Source organism: Chroicocephalus ridibundus, chromosome 3, assembly GCF_963924245.1.
Source record: "Chroicocephalus ridibundus chromosome 3, bChrRid1.1, whole genome shotgun sequence".
In the NCBI taxonomy this organism is placed as follows: domain Eukaryota; kingdom Metazoa; phylum Chordata; class Aves; order Charadriiformes; family Laridae; genus Chroicocephalus; species Chroicocephalus ridibundus.
The window spans coordinates 41,361,132-41,370,607 of NC_086286.1; positions in this window are offsets into that span (position 1 = coordinate 41,361,132).

The window sequence follows — 9,476 nt, forward strand, 5'->3', positions numbered from 1 at the left end:
CTCAAGTGCAGCCTACAGATTGTCTTGCCGAGTTTGTGCAGATGCTCCACAAGCACAAAGCTACAGCAGAAGGTGAGACGAGGAAAGCATTTCAGCTCTCTACCCCAACAGCCCCCAACAGCGAAGACCCTGTGTCTGATGCAGACCACAGATGTGACATCCCTCTCCATGGAAAAACAAACAAAACCAACACAGATCAGAACTTGACGCTGGAGCCACTTTACCCAGCTACCTCCTGCGGTTATTCCCCAACACGACTATACTTCCCTTCAAGAGCTGCAGTCCCCGTCTACCGTGGCGAAGCTCGCAGCAGTTCCCAAAGGCACTTCTGACCTTACGCTCTTTTTTACCTTGCTCGGTGCACCTGGACAGACAGACGTAGGCGCTGAGTGTCTCAGGACAGAACATACACGCAGCCTTCCCAGCACAGGGAGACAGTGGTGAGCAAGGCACTCCCAGCACACCACACCGCTCGCCTCTCCCAGCACGAATTCCAGAATCCCAGCACCAATTCCAGAATCCCAGCATCACAATGAAGAGAAAGGCCTTCCAGAATCACTGGAGGTCCTCTGGTCCAGCCCCCCTGCTCAGGCAGGGTCACCTACAGCAGGCTGCCCACGACCGTGTCCAGGCGGCTTTTGCCTATCTCATTCTGAAACATACTTTGACAAAGAGCAACCTGACAAGCCCAACTGCAAATGCATTTGCAACACGTGCAACAGGCCCGGCTTGTTGGTGACTCTCTCCTGCCAATTTAAGGCTTCTCTCCACCACACAAGTCAAGCAATACCACACCAGCAAAGCCTTGTCACCATTAGTTCTCTAAAACTGTATCCGACAGCTTCCTAGGTAGAAGGCACAAAATTAACAGAAGCCTGATTATGTTCGTTTCACTGTCTTAACAAAGCAAACCCCAGGCAGATCAATGCAGGAAAACCAGTTGATGCAGCAGGTGAACAAGAAGCTGTCCTCAGCAGAACAGGGTACGGTACTGTGTGCCCAAACGCCTGTGCCAGCTGCCAGCCAAGACCGATACAACCATCCAGAGGGAGCACCTGAACGACCCCGGTTAGCCATACACCCCACACAGGGCTCAGCATTCCCGACAGAATTAAGTCCCTAATTTTTATCAAACCCCCATCATTTTATCAAACATGATCAGGAAGCAATTATTAGATCTGAAAGACTGACGCCACGCTTCCTTTCTATTGGCAGAAGTTCCAGACCTGGAGTCACGGTTTATTAAGGAAGGGCAGAGAGGGGCGTGAGTAACAAATCTTAAAGATGACAAAAAGGGGAAAACATCAGACTCAGAAGACCAGAGGTTCATGGATCTGGCCGCAATGCCCGTTACTGGGAAACTCGCCTGAGCCACAGCAATGTGCTGGTGCTCCCACTCCTTCCAGGCTTCCTCCGGACGGGACTCCCACGTGGCCTGTGTGCTCCGGATCCGCCACTCATTCCCAGCCAGCAGAAACTCTTCTCCCTCCTGCCTGCAATAGCCTTACTTACACTGGGTTTGGGCTTTTGTCTTGATCAGCACTTGATAAGGGAACTGACTCTGAGCAACTGGATGTGCCCACGCCAGTGCTGCACATGAGGACAGGGACCATTTCTCAAAGGCAGAGCTGTCTTCTTTTCTTCTCAAGTTTTTAAAAGCAATGTGTCTGTGGAGAAAAAAACCAAACAGAACACCTTTGAAAAAAAATCCCAAGTCACAGATATTAAGTACTACTCCTGTATCGCCAGGCAGATATGCAGCGGTGCTGCTAAGATGCCTTAATAGAGCAGAGCACCAGCTGGCCAGCAGGCAGTAAGGGGAGAGCAGCCGCTGTCAGGGAGCGCCCACCCCAGACAAGGCTTCTGGGGGTCTTGGTTCACATGGGCCTCATCTCCGGGTCAGATGGAGTCCTAATTCAGACACAACAAGGGGGCTGCGTTCATCGGCACGTGAAAGCAATTCAGCTCTTTGCAGGACTGAACTGGTGCGGGAAACGTTCAATCTTCTGCTCCTGGTATCTCCTCGTAGCCAGGCAGCTGCAGCCACGCGGTCACGGAGCCATGAACCGCGTTGGGACAGCAGACATCTAAGTGCCTGAGCTCTTTTCAGGGGAGCTGGAATAAGAAGGAATAATTAGTGCTGGAGTCCCAGCGAAAGCCTGTCTGGAAGGACTGCAAAGAGGGCCGTTTTCAGTTCTGAGCCCCAGAAAGGCCAGGAGGAGAGAGGGAACCTCCTCTTGCAGAAGGAGACGAGGGACTGGGGAAGTGGCCGGGAAGCAAACTGCTCCTGGGCAGGAAGGAATAGCTCTGTGTGGCACTGTCGCTGGGATCCGGCATCGGGAAGCAGAGACAACCAACGCCTGGCAGCAGGGGTCATCTGTACGCTCTACGTTTCAACTCTGTGCTGCATTGCCGGGAGAGAAAGGGAAGGAAAGAAGCTGAACTAAGTCACGCACACGAGAGAGACCCAGAATTCTCAGGAAAAAGAGCTACCTCCGTCACATAACTTAGCTGTCAAAATATACGCCGTGCGTTAATAAGAATACAGAATAAGCTCTTAATATGCTGCCCTCCCTTACTGGCACATTCACCCTTTCCTTCCTCCTCAGCTGTCAGTCACTTTGAGCTGGTATCTCTTCTCATTTTGCCCAGCACCTGACCGCAATTGGCACCGAGACCAGAGCGGGAAAAACTATGAAAGTGTGCCTTTCAGCGTATCGTCAGGTTGACAGAGTTCCTTCGTAACAGAGGTCTGCTGGAGTCTCGGCTGCAGTCTGTGAGCGTATCAAACGTATTACCTGCCATTGGGTTTTGAAGGAGGTTTTTAAAATTAGTTTTAAACCCTACCAAAAATGAGATAGGGATTAACATGGAAAAGATGACCATAAAGTCCTTAAACATAAAAGAAGAATCCTAGTGTCTTAGCAATCTGGCTATAAACTAACTCTTTTTAGCAGGTTAGCAATTTAGGAGAAAGAGAGACAGACAGATGAGAAGACAGAGGTGGGTTTTGTCAAAGTGAATACCGAAGGTGCTCAAATCCTGGTAACTCTGCCTTACGCTAGCGCCAACGCAAAAAAAAACCCTCAAAACCACGTCGATGGTATTGGTACAAGTAACAGTTGAAGAATCTGTCCTTAAATTTGTTCAAAACAGTAAGAAAGTTAGCATTTGAAGAAACTCAGGTAAGCTGTTTGAAGACTGTCAGCATTTACAGTCAACATTTTCACATGTGCACGTTTTCTATTTGTATTCTTCCATCTTTCATTTGATAGTACTTGCTTTAAGAAAAAATACCTCTTCAAAGGTGCTGGAGTATACAGTTAATTCACCCGAGACAAAGAGGACCCTGTGGGGGTTTCATCTTATTTAGGAATGCAACATCTGGTGCACAGGACCAACAGTAATCGCGGATTACAGGAAACAAAACTACTTGTTTTATAATACTGCCTCGCTTTATGTAAAGAACACGGCGTTTATATAAAACAGGTGCTTATAGTTTTATAGCTGCATTTATCTCTATTTAGTTAAATTTTTCCAAATATGCAGAGAACTCTTGCAAAAGAAGCGGGGTTTCAATCTCTAACGTAGAAAGCGAGAGATCGATTTTGTGTCAGCCACGTTTCTGTTCTGAAAACAGAAATGGTCTCCATTTGAGTGATGCATTAATAGTGCTACGAATCTTTTAGAATCATAGAATGGTTTGGGTTGGAAGGGACCTTAAAGATCATGTAGTTCCAACCCCCCTGCCCTGGGCAGGGACACCTCCCACTAGGCCAGGCCGCTCAAAGCCCCATCCAGCCTGGCCTTGAACACTTCCAGGGAAGGGGCATCCACAGCTTCCCTGGGCAACCTGTTCCAGTGCCTCACCACCCTGACAGTAAAGAATTTCTGCCTGATATCTAATCTAAATCTACCCTCCTTCAGCTGTAAACCGTTACCCCTCATCCTATCGCTACACTCCCTGATAAAGAGTCCCTCCCCATCCTTCCTGTAGGCCCCCTTTAGGTACTGGAAGGCTGCTATAAGATCTCCCCAGAGCCTTCTCTTCTGCGGGCTGAAGAACCCCAACTCTCTCAGCCTGTCTTCATAGGAGAGGTGCTCCAGCCCTCGGATCTTCCTTCTTAACCCCCTTTTTTCTTCAAAAAAGGAGGACAACCCAGAAAAGAGAAAGAAGGAATGTACTACAAGAGATGAAACAGCTTGGCCAGTGTTACGGCAGAGCAGCCGGGTGGCTCAAGCAGCAACACGATGCTCTTAGGTCCAGGCAGCACCCACACACTTCAGCCAACATGCCCAGAAGGGTCACGTTAAGAGAGCATAAAGGATGATTTTCAAATTACAATGAGCAAAAAAGAAATCAATGTACACAGAAAACTAAGATTTGTTAATACGGAAGCAAAGCGACCTCATTACCTGGTCATTATAGATTTCCAGCACGTTGAAAGTGTTCTGTAAAGACAAGAAGTAATTAGAAGGTAAAACAGACAGGCAACAAACAGCAAAAGCTAGGCTCTGTATTTCAGCAGCTTAAACATTAAGTTTCTGCCCCATGACTTTTCTCTTCTCCCTGTTGCTTATTCCGTGTGCCTGCACTTTCCACAGAACCAAAGCAAGCACCGTGAGCTGCGCTGGAAAACCCGTGATTTCAGCAAAAATCCGGTACTGGGAAACCACTCTTAGAAATCCTTTTGCTCTGAAACAGGATATTTCACCACATCATTCTAGTAAGAACCCATTTGCTACAGATAGGAGGGTTTTAAAAAATTTAAAACGGTGTTTAAATTTTAAGAGAAACTAAGGGATTTTATATCTTCAACATTTCCTACTAAAACTGTTTTCTCTTATCAGAGAAGACTTTCTAAACTCCATCGTAACATACGTTTCAATACACCATTTTATTGTATTTTTGTTGTATTTTCCCCTAGCCAAATGTGCACGAGGAAACCGCTAGCAGACCTCAGGGTGGGCTAGCCAGTGAGCAGGAGGAAAAGCCATCTCTGGAAAGATGCGGTGTCTCAGCCAGAGGTGAGAGACGGAGCCCAGAATTGGGGCACAGACGACAGCTGGGCTCAAGGCTCTGCTGATCCTCTGGGGCTCTGCAAATGTGGCTGCGTGGGGGAACCTGCAGAGTGACAGCATGCCTCTGGTGTCACTCGTGAGCTTCAACTGCAACAAGCCAGAGAGGCGGCTTTCTGTGAGCTGCCCCAGTGCAAGATGGCAGGTGGTAAAGGCACGGCCCCGTCTCTGGCAGCCTGCGTAGCCAGCCGCGTTGCTGTCGTGCATGTGTGTGGTGCACCCTCAGCCTTGCTACTGGCCTGACCTGCAAACGGGAAAGCAGCAGCCGCATCCAAGGGTCTGGGACAGAGACACCCCCAGGTCTGGGGTGCACCAGGCCGGGCTCCTGCCGCCAGGAAGGACGAAGCCCCGGCTCAGCAGATTTGTAACAACCCTTCGCTACTTGGCAGACACCAGCATCAAGCTTTAAGCTTCGCAGTATTAAGTTCACCAATGCCAAAAAGAAACCTGTTCTGTACCAGGAAGACTACGGAGAAGAAGTAAACGACTCGTGAGACCCTATGGATTGGTTTCTGCCCGTAGCTTGTTTTCCCCACCAGAAATCAACAACAAAGCTATTTACGAGTGGTTACATGGGAACTGATGAAATTGCAGCAAACAATTTTATTGAAATAACAAGCCTGAGAGTAGTGTTCCACGAGGGGAAGTTCTGATGGGGGATTAAACTGCTCGGTTATCCTCAGACATATTTGCACACCGGGCATATTCTTGCAATACGATGCATGGCTTTATCCAGTGCACTTCCAAAAGGAGAGACGAATTTTATTTCCACCGGTGGAGGTGACCAAGAGCCTCCTTTTCTTGTGGTCCTGAAAAGAAAGAGAAGTATCAAATTGATTTTTTGATTACCAACAGTATTCAGTAGAGGAAAACGTTTTGCAATGTTGGAATTACAAAATCGATGCCAAAGAATTATTTATGGGCTTCTTTGAAGATAGGGTCAAGGCAGAAAACATAGAGAAACAAGCTTCCTTTTGCTTTCGTTCCTTACCAGACTGTCCCAAGCATTCTCACTCAGTATTCGCGTGAGCTTTTTGAGCGCCCCCACGCCCTGATTTTAAGAGGCAACTCTCCCCAGACGGTTTTCCAGAAGGAACCGGAAAACACGGCCAGAAACAAGACGTTCTCTTTACTCGTCGTCTGACCCACTCCTGCCTTCTATGGGGAACTAAAGACCGTAAGAGCGTGGTTTCGTAAGGTGGAATGACAGGAGAGCACGCCATCATTGCAAAGAGTAGCACCCACTTGGCCTTTCCTAGCCCCTCCCTCTTCTGGTTCCAATAGAAAACTGAACCGTGAAGTGGGGAAAACGGTGCCCAGGAGACCAGCAAGCTGGACAGGCTCGCAAAGTCAGAGCAGAACTGTACCGCCAAGTGAGGAAGAGCAAGTGAGGTGGCCCAAAGCTGAATCGCTACCGCTGTTTCTTAATGACTGCAAGCTGGCTCTGTTCAGGGGAAGAGTGGGATTCTTTCCCCTTCTCAGACACTTTTTCAAGCATTTCATGAAGAAGTTTAGCACTTTTCTCATTTTGCTCAGCTATTGTCTTAGTCATTTTCTCCACCGCCTCCGGGCCGGAGCCGTGGCGTTTGCCGGGGCCCGTGTGGGGGCAGCCCATGCCGCTGGCGGCGGTGTCCCTACGGCCGGGCCGTGGCTTTGGCCTGTATGGGCGGAGGCGTGGCTTTCGCCGGGGCCTCTGGGCGGCGCAGCCGCCGTGGGCCTGGCCGATGCCGGGGCCGGTGGGGGGCAGCCGATGCCGCTCGGGCTGGTGTCGGGGCCGGTGGCGTTGTTTGTGCCTGTGTTGCGGCTTGGGCAGTCACCTGAGTTGTTTGAGTTTCTGCTGTAGCTTTCCGTGGGGGGGTTGTCTGAATTCCTACTGCAGCTTTCGGTGGCAGGGCTGCCCGAGTTTCTGCTGTCTTCGGCTTTGGCCCCGGGGTCTGAGTAGCAACATCACATGTCACATCATACTCACTCCTGCACCGATATTTAACAATAAACCAGCCCTGCAACACACTCGGGAAAACCGACAACAGGATCACGTACGAATGAAAGTAACCTTCACTCTCGAAACGGCCCGAAGGTTTCTCATCCCGATTCTGTTACTGTCGCTTTGGCATCATCACCGAAGGGCAAAGTCAACTTTCCCCAGGTACGACCAAGAGCGTAATGAGGAAAAGAATCCATCCCGAAAGTGTAATTAGGAAAAGCCTCCATCACGAGATGCCCAAGATAGGCAGGCAGAACCGTTATCCAAGCAATTATTTTATACCTCTGAAGGCAAACCCACGCCAACGTGGCACGCTTAGACCACCGCGTCCAAACACAAACGAGAAACAGGCCATGCAATATATTTGACCGCTTAAACCCCACTGCATCCATTAACTTCATACAAAGCTCTCTAAAGGCACGATACCAGATTTCACGTAAGACCGACATGCTGTGAACTCTCTGTTCTCCCTGAACAAGCTGGAATTCAAACTATTCAGGCAATCTATCAGAGCTGCGTTCGTGCCCCACGTCGGGCGCCAATAAATCTGTCGTGGTTTTGGCCGAATTGGCCAATGGCCGGCGACAGATGCTCCCCCCCAACCTCTCGTACACGGAGAGGAGGAGGAGAGGTAGAGAGAGATTTACGAGCTTAGGAGAAACTAAACTGCTTTCATGAAATCCTAATAATAAAATAAAAAGGGAAAGAATGAAATAGATACAGTCCATACAAAACTGGACGAAGCTCCCAGGATGACGTCACCGCACAAACCTCAAATCTCAAATTCTCCTAATTCCGAGTGTTCCTGCAGGCAGGCAGGTGACGTTACAGAAGGCCTAACATAGCCGTTTAAGACCAAATGCAAGTCTGCCATTCTGATTTGCAGTTCCAGTTCTCAACGTAAGCAGTTTGAGCAAACTCTATAAAACTGCAAGTGTAATCACGGTCTGTAAAGCCTTTAACTGGAAAAATCACTAACTACAGCCCACCTTACTCCATCAGTCCACGTGGGGTTCGAGTTCTCCTTCCTGGAAGATATTCTGGGTTCCTTTGCTCGTAGAGGAGGGCGAACTGATCATCCCGGAGATGCAGAGGGAGCTGCTAGGGGTGCGGTGCGAAGGCTGGGTCTGAGAAAGGACTCAGGAGGAAAAAAGACAAGATCCTGGGAGGGCACGTAGCCAGGACAGCTGACCCAAACTGACCAAAGGGATGTTCCATACCCTCTGCCGTCTGCTCAGCTACAAAAGCTAAGCGAGAGGAGGAGGGCTGGGGGGCATTCCTTATTACAACGCTTGTCTCTGAAAATTACTCTGAGGTGTAAAAAGCTCTCCGTCTCCTTCAGCTGCATCACATTCAACAATGTTTATTGACAGTCAAACAACATGCTGACTATGACTCTGGAGAATCCTAGCTGTATGGACGATCGCCCGATGGATGTCCTTCACTTTATCCTGGCGTTGCCGGTGCTGCTTCTGAGGTTGGTGACTTAAGCGCACTATCTTCCACCACCTACAGTTAAAAAAAAGCCTGTTAATGCAATAGTCATTACCAAACAGACTGACTTCACACTCACACAGATGAAACTGAGGACAGTGAAATGCCGCTTTTCCTTTCAGATCACTGCTGGGTGTGACGTTAGAAACATACAGTGTACTCTCTGCTACCGATGACAGCCTCTGTGTTTAAGGGACGGAGAAGAGAGTGTTCAGTGTACGCCATCGCGTGCCCCGTTTCTGGTATTTCTGTTCCTGACTACGATTTGCCACCACTCCTGGACAAAGTGAGCAGTTTTACAATGCGAGCTGTAGCCACAACTGGCAGAAATCATCCCATTGCAGTACTTCCTGCACTGACGACAAATGCCCACACGGCGACCCACTCTGCATCTAACAGGGTAAAAGGCAACGATGAGAGAAAAGCTGAAAGTTCCAGTCGGCAACACTTTGTCAAACTGGCCAGCCCTCACATCCGACAGCTCAACCCTGCACTTCAAGGAATCGCTTGGACTGCCTGAGACAGCACAGTATATTCTAAATAGCTCCACCTCGTCTTTTCCCGTTCCCTGTGCTGAGCAACTATTCGTTCCTTCTAGATCCACGTGAAGATACTCGGGGTTTTACGGTGAGAACAAAAGCAGTAACCGTTACTTATTTCCAGGGACTCGGATGGTCGGGATAATTGAATCCACGTGTAAAGACCTTTGCCCAGCCCTCTAAGTTGCAGTGCTAGCCAACAACGGCAGAAGGAAGCAGCCCCTCAACAGCAGTCTCCATAGAATCAGCTTATTTTCTTGCCTCCCGCCTCGTCAAAACTTGCTAAAGCGATATATTATTAGCAACACGCCATGCTTCAAAACTAAAGTCAAGAAATACTAGTCTGCGTAAACTTTCCTTTTATGCTTACAAATCTACGA